General features: G+C 46.4%; 1 protein-coding gene and 1 pseudogene across 2 annotated transcripts in view; both read right to left on the minus strand.

Moving 5' to 3' along the window:
- Positions 1-16,058, minus strand: part of LOC146025425 (uncharacterized) — an 886,407-nt gene that overhangs the window by 461,319 nt on the left and 409,030 nt on the right. The window lies entirely within an intron of this gene.
- LOC146025202 (proteinase-activated receptor 1 pseudogene) lies at positions 11,647-16,002 on the minus strand (annotated as a pseudogene).

Below are 16,058 nucleotides of genomic sequence, written 5' to 3' on the forward strand. Positions count from 1 at the left end.
CCAAAATCTGTGCCCCAATTTCTCCCGAGTACGGTAATGCCTCACATGTGACCAAAAAATACCATTTGGGTGCATGGCAGGACTCAGAAGGGAAGGAGTGATTTTGGGATTTTGCAGCTCAGATTCTGGTGGAATGTTGGTGGGTGCTATGTCGCATTAGCAAGACCCCCCAAGCACCAATACAGTGGAACCCCCCACAAGTGACCCCATTTTGCAAACTACACCCCTCAGGGAATTCATCTAGGGGTATAGTGTACATTTCAAACCCCCAGGGGTTTCACCAATTGTGGTACAACTGGGCAGTGAAAATGAAAAATTACATTTTTTACACAAAAATGCAGTTCTGGCTCAAAATTTTTCATTTTCACAAGGAATGAAGGAGACAAAGCACCCCAAAATCTGTGCCCCAATTTCTCCCGAGTACGGTAATGCCTCACATGTGACCAAAAAATACCATTTGGGTGCATGGCAGGACTCAGAAGGGAAGGAGTGATTTTTGGATTTTGCAGCTCAGATTCTGGTGGAATGTTGGTGGGTGCTATGTCGCATTAGCAAGACCCCCCAAGCACCAATACAGTGGAACCCCCCCACAAGTGACCCCATTTTGCAAACTACACCCCTCAGGGAATTCATCTAGGGGTATAGTGTACATTTCAAACCCCCAGGGGTTTCACCAATTGTGGTACAACTGGGCAGTGAAAATGAAAAATTACATTTTTTACACAAAAATGCAGTTCTGGCTCAAAATTTTTCATTTTCACAAGGAATGAAGGAGACAAAGCACCACAAAATCTGTGCCCCAATTTCTCCCGAGTACGGTAATGCCTCACATGTGACCAAAAAATACCATTTGGGTGCATGGCAGGACTCAGAAGGGAAGGAGTGATTTTTGGATTTTGCAGCTCAGATTCTGGTGGAATGTTGGTGGGTGCTATGTCGCATTAGCAAGACCCCCCAAGCACCAATACAGTGGAACCCCCCACAAGTGACCCCATTTTGCAAACTACACCCCTCAGGGAATTCATCTAGGGGTATAGTGTACATTTCAAACCCCCAGGGGTTTCACCAATTGTGGTACAACTGGGCAGTGAAAATGAAAAATTACATTTTTTACACAAAAATGCAGTTCTGGCTCAAAATTTGTCATTTTCACAAGGAATGAAGGAGACAAAGCACCCCAAAATCTGTGCCCCAATTTCTCCCGAGTACGGCAATGCCTCACATGTGACCAAAAAATACCATTTGGGTGCATGGCAGGACTCAGAAGGGAAGGAGTGATTTTTGGATTTTGCAGCTCAGATTCTGGTGGAATGTTGGTGGGTGCTATGTCGCATTAGCAAGACCCCCCAAGCACCAATACAGTGGAACCCCCCCACAAGTGACCCCATTTTGCAAACTACACCCCTCAGGGAATTCATCTAGGGGTATAGTGTACATTTCAAACCCCCAGGGGTTTCACCAATTTTGATACAACTGGGCAGTGAAAATGAAAAATTACATTTTTTTAAACAAAAATGCAGTTCTGGCTCAAAAATTTTCATTTTAAGAAGGAATGAAGGAGACAAAGCACCCCAAAATCTGTGCCCCAATTTCTCCCGAGTACGGCAACGCCTCATGTGTGACCAAAAAGTGGCAGGACTCAGAAGGGAAGGAGTGATATTTGGATTTTGCAGCACAGATTCTGGTGGAATGTTGGTGGGTGCAATGTCGCATTAGCAAGACCCCCAAAGCACCAATACAGTGGAACCCCCCCACAAGTGACCCCATTGTGCAAACTACACCCCTCAGGGAATTCATCTAGGGGTATAGTGTACATTTCAAACCCCCAGGGGTTTCACCAATTTTGATACAACTGGGCAGTGAAAATGAAAAATTACATTTTTTACATAAAAATGCAGTTCTGGCTCAAAATTTTTCATTTTCAGAAGGTATGAAGTAGAAAAAGCACCCCAAAATCTGTGCCCCAATTTCTCCCGAGTACGGCAATGCCTCATGTGTGACCAAAAAGTGGCAGGACTCAGAAGGGAAGGAGTGATATTTGGATTTTGCAGCACAGATTCTGGTGGAATGTTGGTGGGTGCTATGTCGCATTAGCAAGACCCCCAAAGCACCAATACAGTGGAACCCCCCCACAAGTGACCCCATTTTGCAAACTACACCCCTCAGGGAATTCATCTAGGGGTATAGTGTACATTTCAAACCCCCAGGGGTTTCACCAATTTTGATACAACTGGGCAGTGAAAATGAAAAATTACATTTTTTTACACAAAAATGCAGTTCTGGCTCAAATTTTTTCATTTTCAGAAGGTATGAAGGAGAAAAAGCACCCCAAAATCTGTGCCCCAATTTCTCCCGAGTACGGCAATGCCTCACATGTGACCAAAAAATACCAGTTGGGTGCATGGCAGGACTCAGAAGGGAAGGTGTGATTTTTGGATTTTGCGGCTCAGATTCTGGTGGAATGAATGGTGGGTGCTATGTGGCATTAGCAAGACCCCCGAAGCACGGTGAAATGATGAACCTAATAATCCATAGATGTGTGGTATATTTTAAAACACTCCTTTATACATAGGCCGGGTTTGTCGGGGCAAGTGTCACACTGGAAAATAGTTTGCTTTCTTATTCCCTTTTTATAGCAAACTTTGCACCTTTTTTGTGTCCTGACCTTTTTTCCAGTGGAGGGGATTTCATCAGGAAAATGCTGCCCTGGTACAATACGGGGGCCAGTAGTAGACGTACTGGGGCCCTCTGCCTGCTGGTTCCCAAATATTAGGCCCTTTATGACTTCCTCTTGAAAGTGCATAAATGTCCCCCTCTGGATGGTAGAACGGAATAGCACGTAAGCGTTATACAGTGCCATCTGGATGATATACACGGCCAGCTTCTTGTACCAGATTTTTGTTTTCCGCAGGGCACTGTACGGCTTCAGTACCTGATCTGAAAGATCCACTCCGCCCATGTACCTATTGTAATCCAGGATACAATTAGGTTTTGAGGTGTGGGTACTGGTACCTCGTACAGGGACGGAGGTGGTACTGTCTCCGTGAATTGTTGTCAGTATAAGGACATCCCTCTTGTCCTTATATTTGACCAACAACATATTTTCGGTGCATATTCCCCTGCTTTCACCCCTTCTCATTACTTGGGCAATGTGCGTTTTTGGGAGGCCTCTTTGGTTCTTGCGCACAGTACCGCAAGCTGCTGTACCTCTTGAACCAAGGGCCTTAAACAGGGGGTTGCTAGTGTAAAAGTTATCCACATAGAGGTGATAACCTTTATCCAGGAAGGGGTGCACTAAATCCCAGACAATTTTTCCACTAACACCTACGAGGGAGGGGGGGGCATTCTGGCGGTTCAATTCTTGAATCCTTCCCTTCATATACCCTAAACCTGTGAGTGTACCCTGAGGTGCTTTCACACAGCTTATACATTTTTATGCCATACCTTGCCCTCTTACTGGGAAGGTACTGGCGGAATTTAACCCTTCCTTTAAAATGTATAAGGGACTCGTCTATGCAAATTAATTTATCTGGGATGTACATCTTTTCAAATTTGGCACTGAAATGATCAATGACCGGCCTGACTTTGAATAGCCGGTCAAAGGTGGGATCATCTCTGGGTGGGCACTGTGCATTATCGTTGTAATGCAAAAATTTAAGGATTAACTCAAAACGAGTCCGGGTCATGGCCATACGGTAAAGTGGGGTGCTGTACAGAACATCTGTACTCCAATATTGCCTAATTTCTGGCTTTTTTACTATGCCCATATGAAACACCAGACCCCAAAACGTCATCATCTCTACTGCATCTACAGGGGTCCACCTAGCAAATGATGACGTGGGGTTTTGAGCAATAAACTGCTGGGCATATAAATTAGTTTGGTCCACCATTAAATTTATAAAATCATCAGAGAAAAATAATTTGAAAAAGTCAATTTCTCTGAGACCTGTGGAATCAAATTGGATTCCTGGGATGGCCAAAAACTCAGGAACCTGGGGCTCAAAATTGTCTGGTGGTGGGGTCCATACGAGATCAATTATTGGGGGGGGGGGTCTCAGCTGCTCTACGGGGGCGTCTTTGAGGGGGTCCCTCATCACTAGAGGAGGAAGAGGAGCTTAAGATGAATCCTTCAAATTCCCCGCTTGCCTCACTGGCTGTGTCAGAGTCAGAGGCAAGCATGGCATATGCCTCCTCCGCTGAATACATTCTTCTGGATGACTGGGATGACATTTGGGATGACATTTGGGATGCCATTTTTATTTTTGTGTTTCTGGTAGTGAAATGTTTCAACACGTGTATAGTGTAGGGGGGGTACAAACTTTATTTCAATGTAGTATGTAGTGTGTAGTGTGTATGTAGTGCAGAAAAAAAAAAAGGTCCTGCGCCAAAAATTGAGCACAGATGTTGGTCAGTAACGTCCGTCACTGAACAGCGCTCAAAGGCAACAGGAATTTGATTAAAAAAAAAAAAAAATTAAAAAAAGACCCCACAGCACCCTCAAAAAAAAAAAAAAAGGTGATCAGTGATGCGACACTGATTACCAGTGAGGGGCAGCAGGTGCACAACCTTTGGTGCAACTGACAGTGCAACTGGCAGCAACTGACAGGTATATATAAAAAAAACCCTCTGCACCCCCAAAAAGTTGCTGATCACCTCAGATATAGTGATCAGCACAAAAGGGGGGGGGGCAGCAGACACAAAATATAGCACTCTCTATCACTCTCTGTCACTATCTCTCTCTATCTCTCTCTATCTCTCTCTATCTCTCTCTATCTCTCACTATCTATCACTATCTATCACTCTATGACACTGCAGCAGCAGCACTGACAGTTATATATATAAAAAATAACCCCTGCACCCCCAAAAAGTTGCTGGGGGTGCACAAAAGGGGGGCAGCAGACACAAAATATAGCACTCTCTATCACTCTCTGTCACTATCTCTCTCTATCTCTCTCTATCTCTCTCTATCTCTCACTATCTATCACTCTATGACACTGCAGCAGCAGCACTGACAGTTATATATATAAAAAATAACCCCTGCACCCCCAAAAAGTTGCTGGGGGTGCACAAAAGGGGGGCAGCAGACACAAAATATAGCACTTTCTATCACTATCTCTCACTATCTATCACTCTATGACACTGCAGCAGCAGCACTGACAGGTAGATATATAAAAAAAAACCTGCGCCCCCAAAAAGTTGCTGATCAGTTAATTTATACTGATCAGCACAAAAGGGGGGGGGGGGGCAGCAGTCAGTTGCACACGCAGTACAGCTGTATATATATAAAAAATATATAGCACAATCTGTCACTATCTCTCTATCTCTCTCTATCTCTCTCTCTCTATCTATAACTCTATCACACTGCAGCAGCACAAAATATAGCACTCTCTGTCACTAGCTCTCTCTATCTCTCTCTATCTCTCTCTCTCTATTTCTCTATCTATAAATCTATCACACTGCAGCAGCACAACACAGCACAGCACAACGCAGGAAGTCACAAGAAGTAACAAGATCCAGGAACGCTACAAGCAGTGATCAGGTAAGTATTTGCAAGGATCAGGTCAGTATATCGCGGCAGATAGGCACGGTGAACGCACTGCACGCAATTCCAGACCGGAATGGCGTCTGCAGTGCAGTCACCGTTAGTTTAAATCACCCTCCATGGCTGTGATTGGTTCGTCGGTCCGACGAACCAATCACGGCCTTTGGGGGCGGGTGGGGTGAGGTGGGGTGACACCAGTGTCACCCTTACACCCCGTGGCGATTGGTGCTGTACTTTACAGCACCAATCACCTCCGATCCCTGTGTCACCGGCGAACGTTATTCGCCGGTGACACAGAAAACGCTGTAATTGGCTGTTCACACTGAACAGCCAATCACAGCGATCGCCGACGGGGGGGCGGCATCGCAGCCCCCCCCCTGGGCATGCAGGGACATGTCTGCTGTCAGGGACAGCAGACATGTTTAAACTGTCCCCGCGTCTATAGACGCGGGGACAGTTTAAAGCCATGACGTACATTTACGCCATGTGTCGGGAAGTACATCCCGGCCATGACGTAAATGTACGTCAAATGTCGGGAAGGGGTTAACTATGGACCCAGTACTCAAAGGGTCTATAGGAAAACGTCCAGAAGTCATTTTCAAAAGGGCTACTACGCTAAAAAATCGACTGGCCCCCAGCCTCCTGCCTTTAAAGACCTCAGAGCAAAGAACTTTAACTTTGTTCCCAAACATGCCACCCCTTAAGGGATTCATTGGCTGCAACCATTGTAAGATGTGTGCACATGGATTACGGGGTAAAAAAACTGTGACTGATAGAAACGGGAAGGAATGTGAAATTAAAAGCTTAATTAATTGCATATCGACCTATGTAGTTTATTTGTTGATTTGTCCTTGTGGGAAAATGTATATAGGACAAACTAAGAGAATGTTAAAAACTCGCATCCTGGAACACTACAGAAATATAAAAAATAAGATTAGTAATCATAGTGTCCCCCGACATTTCCTAAACTGTCAAAATGGAGACCCAAATGGAATGCGATTTATGGGGATTGAACAAGTAAAATTAAACATTAGAGGGGGGAATCGGGAAAATATGCTTCGTAAACGTGAGTCCTTTTGGATCTATAATTTAAACACACTCTCCCTAATAGGTCTAAATGAGGGCATTGACATTGCCTCATTTTTAAGCTAAAGATAAATATGATCTGAAGGTATAAAAATATATAAAATCACTGGAGAGCGGTGTATTTAAAAAACTGCATCTAAAAATTGCTCTGTGGTTTTACTTTTTCTACTTTTCTACTTTTCTACTTTTATACTCGGGTTTTTAAATTTCTCTGTCAAAATGTTTTGTACTTGCACATTGTGCACATGTATCTAAACCCAACGGGATAGTGCCCTTTTTTGATGTATTATCAGTTTTTATGTTATATTTCATGTATAGATTTATTCTATCATTGTTGTACAAAAGATGTGTACTTTTTTATATTTATATGTTTTATGATGAAACGGTACCATTTTAGACATTAATGTTGCCATTTTAGAACATATTCTGTGTATATGAAAATCTCGTGAGATACACACCAGGAGATTTGGCTGGTTGCATGAGCAATGACGGACACAGGTTCGAAGCAGTTAATAATTGTGTGTCATGGATTGGCTGAAAGAAGCCGTCCAGGTATATAGAGGAGTCTGACCGACGCTGGGCCAGCCCCCTGACGAAGTCATCGTGACGAAACGCGTAGGGGCGTGGCTCAGCGTCGATCAGACCAGCGAGAGTCCGGAGGAGTGTAACCTCTCCCTGTACCAGACGCCGAGAAGTCTGTGTATACATGCTTTTACAGTGCGGCATTTGGAGCCGCCACCTTTGGTAACGTTATTTTATTCATCTACAAAATAAACTCAAACTCAAACTTTTTAAAAGATATCTGCACTATGAAGCGCCTGTTTTGTCTATCTCTATAGAATTTGCTTACCTGCTGGATTCAGGTGCCCTGAAGGGCTTAAACGGAGCAGCCGGGTTTTTATCACCTGAGTGCAATTACCCTACCGTGGAAGAAGCGGCTTGGTTTTCCTGGGACTGATAGTTCCACAGAAGTACTTTTTATACAATTCCCTCATATAAGACTTTGCGCACAATCTTTTTCCGTTTGTTATATATATACTAGGTGATTCATCGCGCCCTACGGGCGCTCTTCACACCGGCGTAAGGGGCTACGCCCCTTAATTTGTGAACATTTGTATTGTGAGAAATATGGTTAGAATTGTATGAAAGATGCCCTGTATTGCAGCTTCTGGCAGTGGGTGAGGGTCCAGCGTGGCAGCACAGGAGTACCGGACGGTGGCCCTGAGTCAGTGTCTCCTCCTACTGGGTGGGAGTTAGGGTGCATGAGAGCAGGAGGCTGGGATATGAGGCATGATAGGGGTATGTGGGCAACACAGCGTCAGCGATTACCCAGTGGTGGAAGTTACGGTTCAGGAGAGCAGGAAGCTGGGTAGTGATAGGGGTGTGTGGGCATACGGGGGACTAAAGAGGGTGGTGGACACTGTGCAGCTTCTGCCAGTGGGTGAGGGTCCAGCGTGGCAGCACAGAAATACAGGAGTCAGTGTTTCCTCCGACTGGGTGGGAGTTAGGGTGCATGAGAGCAGGAGGCTGGGCGGTAAAGCATGATAGGGGAATGTGGGCAACACAGGGTGAGCGGGTCTCCACTGGCGGAAGTTACGGGGCAGGAGAACAGGAGACGGGGCAGTGTCCTCCCACATTGATGGCAAAAGTATTCAACATCGGCCATAAACCATTGATTATTTGAAAATCATTAATGGTCGATGGGCATCCCTAGAACTGGAGGAGGGTGGGGGACAGTATGCAGCTCCCGGCAGTGGGTGAGCGTCTCCTCCCACAGGGAGGGAGTGAGCGAGCATGAGAGCAGGAGGCTGTATAATAGTGGTATGTGGGCAAGACATTGATAAAAGTTGTGGCGCTGGTGCAGAGGGCAGTGGGCAAACCTGCAGTGCGGCAGCCAGGGCCGGATTTCCCACCTAGGGGCGGTACCTGCTTGTGGTGGTACAGGATCCCCCATTGTCACGGGGGTACGTGAAATGCGGGAGCGGGGGCCACGGTGGTCCGCTGGGGGGTGGAATTGCCGGAAGGGGGTCTGGGTGGTCTGCAAATTGCGGGAGGGGGGGTGGTGTGTGGGGATCCGCGGTTAGCGGGAGGGGGCGGGGGTCCGCAAATCGTGGGCGGGGGCGCGGGGGGGCTTGAATCGTCGGAAGGGGGGTCCGCAAATTGCGGGAGGGGGGTTGTCGGGGTTAGTGAATTGCGGGAGGGGGGGTTGCGGAGGTCCGTGAATTGCGGGAGGGGCGCGTGGGGTGCCGTGAGTCAAGGGGGGGTGGTGCGGGGGTCCGTGAATCACGGGAGGGGTCATGAATCGCAGGAGGGGGGGGTCGTGGGGGGGCTGCGAATCGCAGGAGGGGGGGTGTGGGGGGTTGCCGTGAATTGCATGAGGGGGGCGTGAATCAAGGGAGGGTGGGTGCAGGGGGGTGGTGCGGGGGTCCGTGAATCAAGGGAAGGGGCATGAATCGCGGGAGCGGGGGTCGTGGGGGGTTCCGAATCGCAGGAAGGGGGGTATGGGGGGTGCCGTGAATTGCGTGAGGGGGGCATGAATCGCGGGAGGGGGGGTCCCCGAATGTGTGAATTACGGGGCGGTCGCAAATCGCGAGAGGTGCCGAGGGGGCCCGCAAATCGCGGGAGGGGGGCGCTACGGGGGGTTTCGTGAATCGCGGGAGGGGGGGTCGTGGGGGGTTGCGAATCGCAGGAAGGGGGGTGTGGGGGGTGCCGTGAATTGCGTGAGGGGGGCATGAATCGCGGGAGGTGGGGTCCCCGAATGTGTGAATTAGGGGGCGGTCGCAAATCGCGAGAAGTGCCGAGGGGACCCGCAAATCGCGGGAGGGGGGCGCTATGGGGGGTCCCGTGAATCGCGGGAGGGGGCGGCGCGAATTGCGGGAGGGGGGTCGCAAATCACAGTAGGGGGGGGTACCGTGAATCGCGGGAGGGGGGGTCGCGGGGGGCCCTTTTAATGCCGGGAGGGGGGGTCGCAGGGGTCCCGCAAATCGCGGGAGGGGAGGATGCAGGGGTCCTGCGAATCGCGGGAGGGGGCTCGCGGGAGGGAGGGGTCGCTGGGGTCCCGCGATTTGCGGGAGGGTCGCGGGGGTCCCGCGTTTCGCGGGAGGGGGTGGTCGCGGAGGTCCAGCGAATCGCGGGAGGGGGTGGTCTGGTCTGGGACGGATATTAGACAGCACTTACATCGACAGCCATTACATCGACACCATTAGTTCGACAGCTCAATAGGTCGACATGGTTTTAGGTCGACATACCATTAGGTCGACATGTCATTATGTCGACAGCTCATCAGGTCGACAGATCCTTAGGTCGACAGCTCATTAGGTCGACAGCTCATTAGGTCGACACTGCCATTAGGTCGACAGAGTCTATGTCGACAGTCAAAAGGTCGACATGGGTTTTTTCACTGGTTTTTTTTGGCCGAAATGTCGACACAGTCGACATGGACACAGTTTGAAGTGTACCGCAGCCGCTCGCTATGCTTCGGGCACGGTGCCTCGCTGCGCTCGGCACACTATTTTATTCTCCCACCACGCCCTAGTGGATAGTAGGGCATGAAATACCGCCTGTCGGCACATGTCGGCTCAATAAACAGTGAAAAAACCCATGTCGACCTTTTGACTGTCGACATAGACACTGTCGACCTAATGGCATTGTCGACCTAAAAACATGTCGACCTAATGAGCTGTCGACCTAATGAGCTGTCGACCTAATGAGTTGTCGACCTAATGACATGTCGACCTAATGGTATGTCGACCTAAAACCATGTCGACCTATTGAGCTGTCGAACTAATGGTGTCGATGTAATGGCTGTCGATGTAAGTGCTGTCTAATCGCGGGAGGGGGGGTTCGCGGGGGTCCCGCGAATCACGGGAGGGGGGGTCGCGGGGGTCCTGAGACTCGCGGGAGGGTGGAAAGCGGGGGTCCCGCGAATGGCGGGAGGGGGGGTGCGGGGTCCCGCGAATGGCGGGAGGGGGGGTCACGGGGGTTCCGCAAATCGTGGGAGGGGGGGGTCGCGGGGGTCCCGCGAATCGCGGGAGGGGGGTCGCGGGGGTCCCGCGATTCGCGGGAGGGGGGTCGCGGGGGTCCCGCGATTCGCGGGAGGGGGGGGGGTCGCGGGGGGTCCCGCGAATCGCGGGAGGGGGGGTCGCGGGGGGGTCCCGCAAATCGCGGGAGGGGGGGGGTCGCGGGGGGTCCCGCAAATTGCGGGAGGGGGGTCGCGGGGGTCCTGGCAGAGGATAGGGATGTGCAGGAGTAATGGTGGATGGTGGCTGTGGAGTAATGGTGGATGGTGGGCGTGTACTGTAGCCCTGGCTGGGCGGGGGGAGGTGATGTCAAGGGGGTGGAACGTTAGACACATGAAAGTGAAACTGTTCTACACAGGAACGTTCTCCACAGGGGTTGAGTGACAGATCTGGCTAAATATATAAGATATATATATATATATATATATATATATATATATATATATATATATATATATATATATATATATATATATATATAAAGCCTTTTTATTATTTTAATCGTTATTTAATCGTTTCTATGGCAGGTGAGGCAGTGCCTCACCTGGCTACTTTTATTGCGCACCTCTTATAAAAACTCAGCATATCTCCAGCAGTATATACTAGTGCACATGTATATGATGTCAGCATGTACCCCTGGGCTCATATATTGTGTGCAAATCTGGCTCTGTTACTTGCCAGGGAATCCTCAGCCATTTACCTCACCGCACGTCCCTGATAGTGGTGATCACTAGGGTGCATGGATTCAAAGTAACACCTGATTAGACAGTTGGACAGGTGAAGGTCAACTCTTTGGGTACTCTCTTTGGCACCCTCCTCTTCCATCTTTCTTGCCTTGCAAGATGCAGACTCCTTCTTTTTCGAGCATTTATTATAATGTAAGAGAAAATACAATGAAAGGGACCAAAACCTTTTATTGGGGCACCGCATTCAAACATGCAGAAGCTATAAGCCACCATTATCATTATGCAGTTATGCCAGTAGAGCCCGCTCAGCAGGTTATTTTGTGTGAGCATCCCTCCGATGTTTCTGTAATGGTCTTTTCCCACCTTTGTTACAGGACAGTATGTTGAACACATATCTCTGACATTGGGAGGAAGCAAAGTAATAGATAAGAGGATCAAGGCAACAACTGATTCTGCTCATACACACAGACAGGATGTAGGTCACATACAGAGTCGGATTAGATTTATTACGGAAATGAAGATAATGAATTAAGAAGATGACATTTGTTGGCCCAAACCAGAGGACAAACACACAGAGCACAGTCACCGTCAGAAACAAAGCCCGAGATTTCTTACGTGTGTTTCCTAGTTTGGAGGAGCTCAGGTTACGAATAATTCCTATATAGCAGACAACAGTGATGATTAATGGAAAGAAGAAGAAAGCAGAGATAATAGTGAGGAAATAGTAACTATAAAAGCTCTGTAGATCATTACGGTCCAGCACATCGTGACAAGTCGTGATACCCAATGTGGCAATGTTCTGCGTTTGTTCTCTTATGAGCAGTGGTACAGTACCGGCTATGGATATTACCCAGATGCAGAAGCAGACCAGCCAAGCCCGGCTCATGGTACGCCAGGAGAGTGACTGCAATGGATAGACCACGGCCAGGAACTTGTCCACACTGATGCTGGTCATGAGCAGGATGGAGCAGTACATGTTGCAGTAAAACGCTGCGATGTAGAAGCGACACATCCCATCTCCAATCACCCAGTTATTCCCGGAGAATCGGTAAGTGATGGCGAAGGGCAGCAGGGCAACAAAGAGCACATCAGCGACTGCCAGGTTCAGCATGTAGACCACCGCTGGCTTCCTGACCTTCATCTTCCAGAGGAACATGATGATGGCCAGAACATTGAGAGGCAAGGCCACGATGAACACCACGGTGGACACGGATGGTACAAATACAGTCAGCAATTGGCCAGTAAGAATGAACTTGGCCTTTTCTGAAATTTCAAATAGTTTTCCTCCATATTTGGATTTCTGACTTGATGATACATTCAGGCCATGGTAATTTTCACCACTATCAGATGTTTCATTACCTAAGCATTAGAGGGGAAATAAATTAAAACATATTAGATTTGTCTGCTATAAGAGATATATTGACACCGTATGTGCGGAAATAGAGCAAATTATGTTACTTCATAAGTGACAAAAAATTATACAGTAATAGGGAAAAACTTGTATGTCTAAGACTCATTACACATAGAGATACATTTTACATTGATTAAATAATTTAAATGTTCCTTTCACTATATTACTTTCAGTCTGTGGCTTCCTGCTGCCTTCACTCCCCTCCTCGCATCAGGACTTTTTTGCTCCTGATTTTTCTATTTGCACCGCATCGGATTAAGATAAATACTGTGTCATTAGGCTTATAAAATGCTCTTAAAAAGAAATGTAAATAATGAAAAACACAAGTGGAGTCCCATTGGAACCCCATTTGTATATTATATTGGAGTTTGTATATTCTCCCCGTACTTGCGTGGGTTTCCACCGGGTACTCCGGTTTCCTCCCACAATCCAAAAAATATACTGGTAGGCTAATTGGCTCCCAACAAAAATTAACCCTAGAATGTCTGTGTGTGCATGTACATGTGGTAGGGAACATAGATTGTAAGCTCCATTGGGGAAGGGACTGATGTGAATGTTCAACTATACTCTGTAAAGCGCTGCGGAATATGTGTGCACTATATAAGAAACTGTTAATAAATAAATAATAATAATAATATAAGTGCATAACGTTGTTCTCATTGTTCTTTACAGATTCTGACGCTTGTCAAATTTTGAAAAATGTCCCACAGACGACAGTCAGAAGATGAAATTCTTCAGAGGTTGGGTGACTGTGATGTTAGTGACCCAGAAGATGTCTTGAACAAATCTGACAACAAATTTATTACACAAGGAGATGTGTCAGAATCGGAAGACAATCTTGAAGTGAATTCTGAAGAAAGTGACACTGGAACCGATACAACCCAAATGGCAGATATCAATTCCTATTGGAGTTAGGCAAAAAAATTACAAAACCCAACATTGTTCGGAGGGCAAGCAACTCAAATGGTCTCCAGCTTCCAGTTGTTGAAGCTATAGAATCTATAGGAGTAAGATGTTGTGCGCTAAAAGCACGTAATCGGGGACAACAGCAGGTCCGATAGAGAGGAACATGCTCATATTGTCCCAGAAGCATCAACCGGAAAGTCAACACAGTCTGCTCTGAATGTAAATGTTCTATACGTGAGAAACACAGGAAAACAATCACCACTGTGACATGTGCTAAGGACTATAGTGACGGCAACACATCAATACTGATGTATTGTTACCATAGTAAATGATATAAGCTTTTAACAAAAAATACAGTATCCAATCGGATATAAAAATGTACACACTGTAATGATGAAGTATATAGCTTTTATTGGCTAACTACTCTTCAAATCAATAAACAAAATACTTTATGCCAACTGTCATCTTCTTACTAGAACGTAACCCTTTAGAAACCCAAAAAAGATCATATTTGTAACTTACCACATCAAACAGTTGAGAATTTAGACAAAAAACTGGGAGGTCCTCACTCCCAGGTAGTAGAACGTGTAACGTCACCTGTGTGTATAGGTGAGTACTTACTGCTGGAGAGGGTGGGATGTGATCTAAGCCTTAGTCCCAGGTAGCAGAACGTGTAATGTCACCTGTGGGTATAGGTGAGTACTTATTGCTGGAGAGAGGGGAGGATCTAAGCCTTATTCCCTTGTAGCAGAACCTGTAACATCAACTGTGGGTATAGGTGAGTAGTTACTGCTGGAGAGAGGGGAATGTGATCTAAGCCTTAGTCCCAGGTAGCAGAACGTGTACTGGACTGGAAATGAGTGAAAATGAATGATATTGTGGAGCAAAAAAAAAAAATTCTGCGATTTTAGGGATTTTTATGTTGGTTTTTTTTGGCAAAAAATTAAAGATCCAAAACATGAAACACGGAAATGGTGGTGTTTTGGAATAGATACGGATCCAAACACTGCCAGAGATAAAGACCCAAAATGCATTCCATGAAACACAAAAAGTGCCCGTTGCACATCCCTAATTATAATGTAAGAGTGGGGTTCAAGGAATGAGATCAACAGGCTTCTATTGGGGGTATTAAGAATAGCGGGATGGATTGTCACATGCACAATAATAGAATATTGGGATTATTGTAAATATTGATATTGAAATTCCAACATATGACCGTATTTGAAGAACAAGTCTAAGAGGGTACAGAGTTGGTGGTGCCCCCAAATAAGTTCCGCAAAACAACTGAAGATAAAGGTATTTCTAAGAAAGACAAATGAAGAACAAAAAGGTTTTGGGACAAGCTTTTATATAAATAGTGAAAGAATGAAAAGTAAGTGAGAATAAGATATTACTTTTATTACACCAATTTAAAAAACATCACTTATTTACAAATAAGCTGAATGTGTATCAATCAATTCATTATAATGAGCATAATAAATATACATAATAAATATACACTGTTGCAGGCGAAAATGATTATGTGGTGGATTCTAATCAAAAGTTTAATACACACGAGAGGCATGCAATTCTGGTAGTTTATATAATTCAGACTTGTAAATAACATAGATAATAAACTATAGCAGAAATATTAATCTGCACACCTTGCACACTGACCACACTTAGTTCAAAATTTGTATGACAATGTCCACAAACGACCATTCCCACTCATCAGCGTGTGGAGAGAGAATATGGTATCATATGAATAATTTGTAGAGGACAGACAGAGGAATGCTTCTCATGGAACACTTAGTGCTTCAGCTGTCTGAGTGTAAATACATCACTGTGAACAAGCCTATACTGGCGAAACACGTGTCCTATGCTGATTAGTGGAATGAGTGCCACTGACTGACACTGTTCCACCAGACTACAGCAGCTCTGGCTGGGAATCCCTGGAATCTGACCGGCACCTCAGACCACACAATTACCAGTCTATTTCTATTGGGTGTAAACAGTTAAGTCTGCCAGCTTTTTCTGGGAGCAGCATACCATTATTAATTAATCACTGAGTATTTAACTAATTATAGTAACATTTTTAAGTTCATTAATAATTTTTAGCATTCCTTTTTTGGTCTATTATAAAGACATTGTCATGGTTTTAGACTCGGAAGGGTGAATACCAGACCGGGAATTAGCTTGACCTGACTCAGGGGTGCGGAGTCTAACCGTACCAGTGGTTTTTGCCAGTGACCCCTCCAAGTGTGATTTGGGCTTCGCTGCACTCGGTACACCGGTCGCTGTCCACTGATCAGGTTTCCCACATGGTGCTGGTAAACACTGGGCATAAGGCAGGGTAAGCTCTTTAATGCTCATGGGCAGAATAGCTGGATCCGGAACTTGCAGACAGATACAGGTAATGAAGGAGCAGG

The sequence above is a fragment of the Crinia signifera genome, chromosome 1 (assembly GCF_055691185.1).
Source record: "Crinia signifera chromosome 1, ASM5569118v1, whole genome shotgun sequence".
In the NCBI taxonomy this organism is placed as follows: domain Eukaryota; kingdom Metazoa; phylum Chordata; class Amphibia; order Anura; family Myobatrachidae; genus Crinia; species Crinia signifera.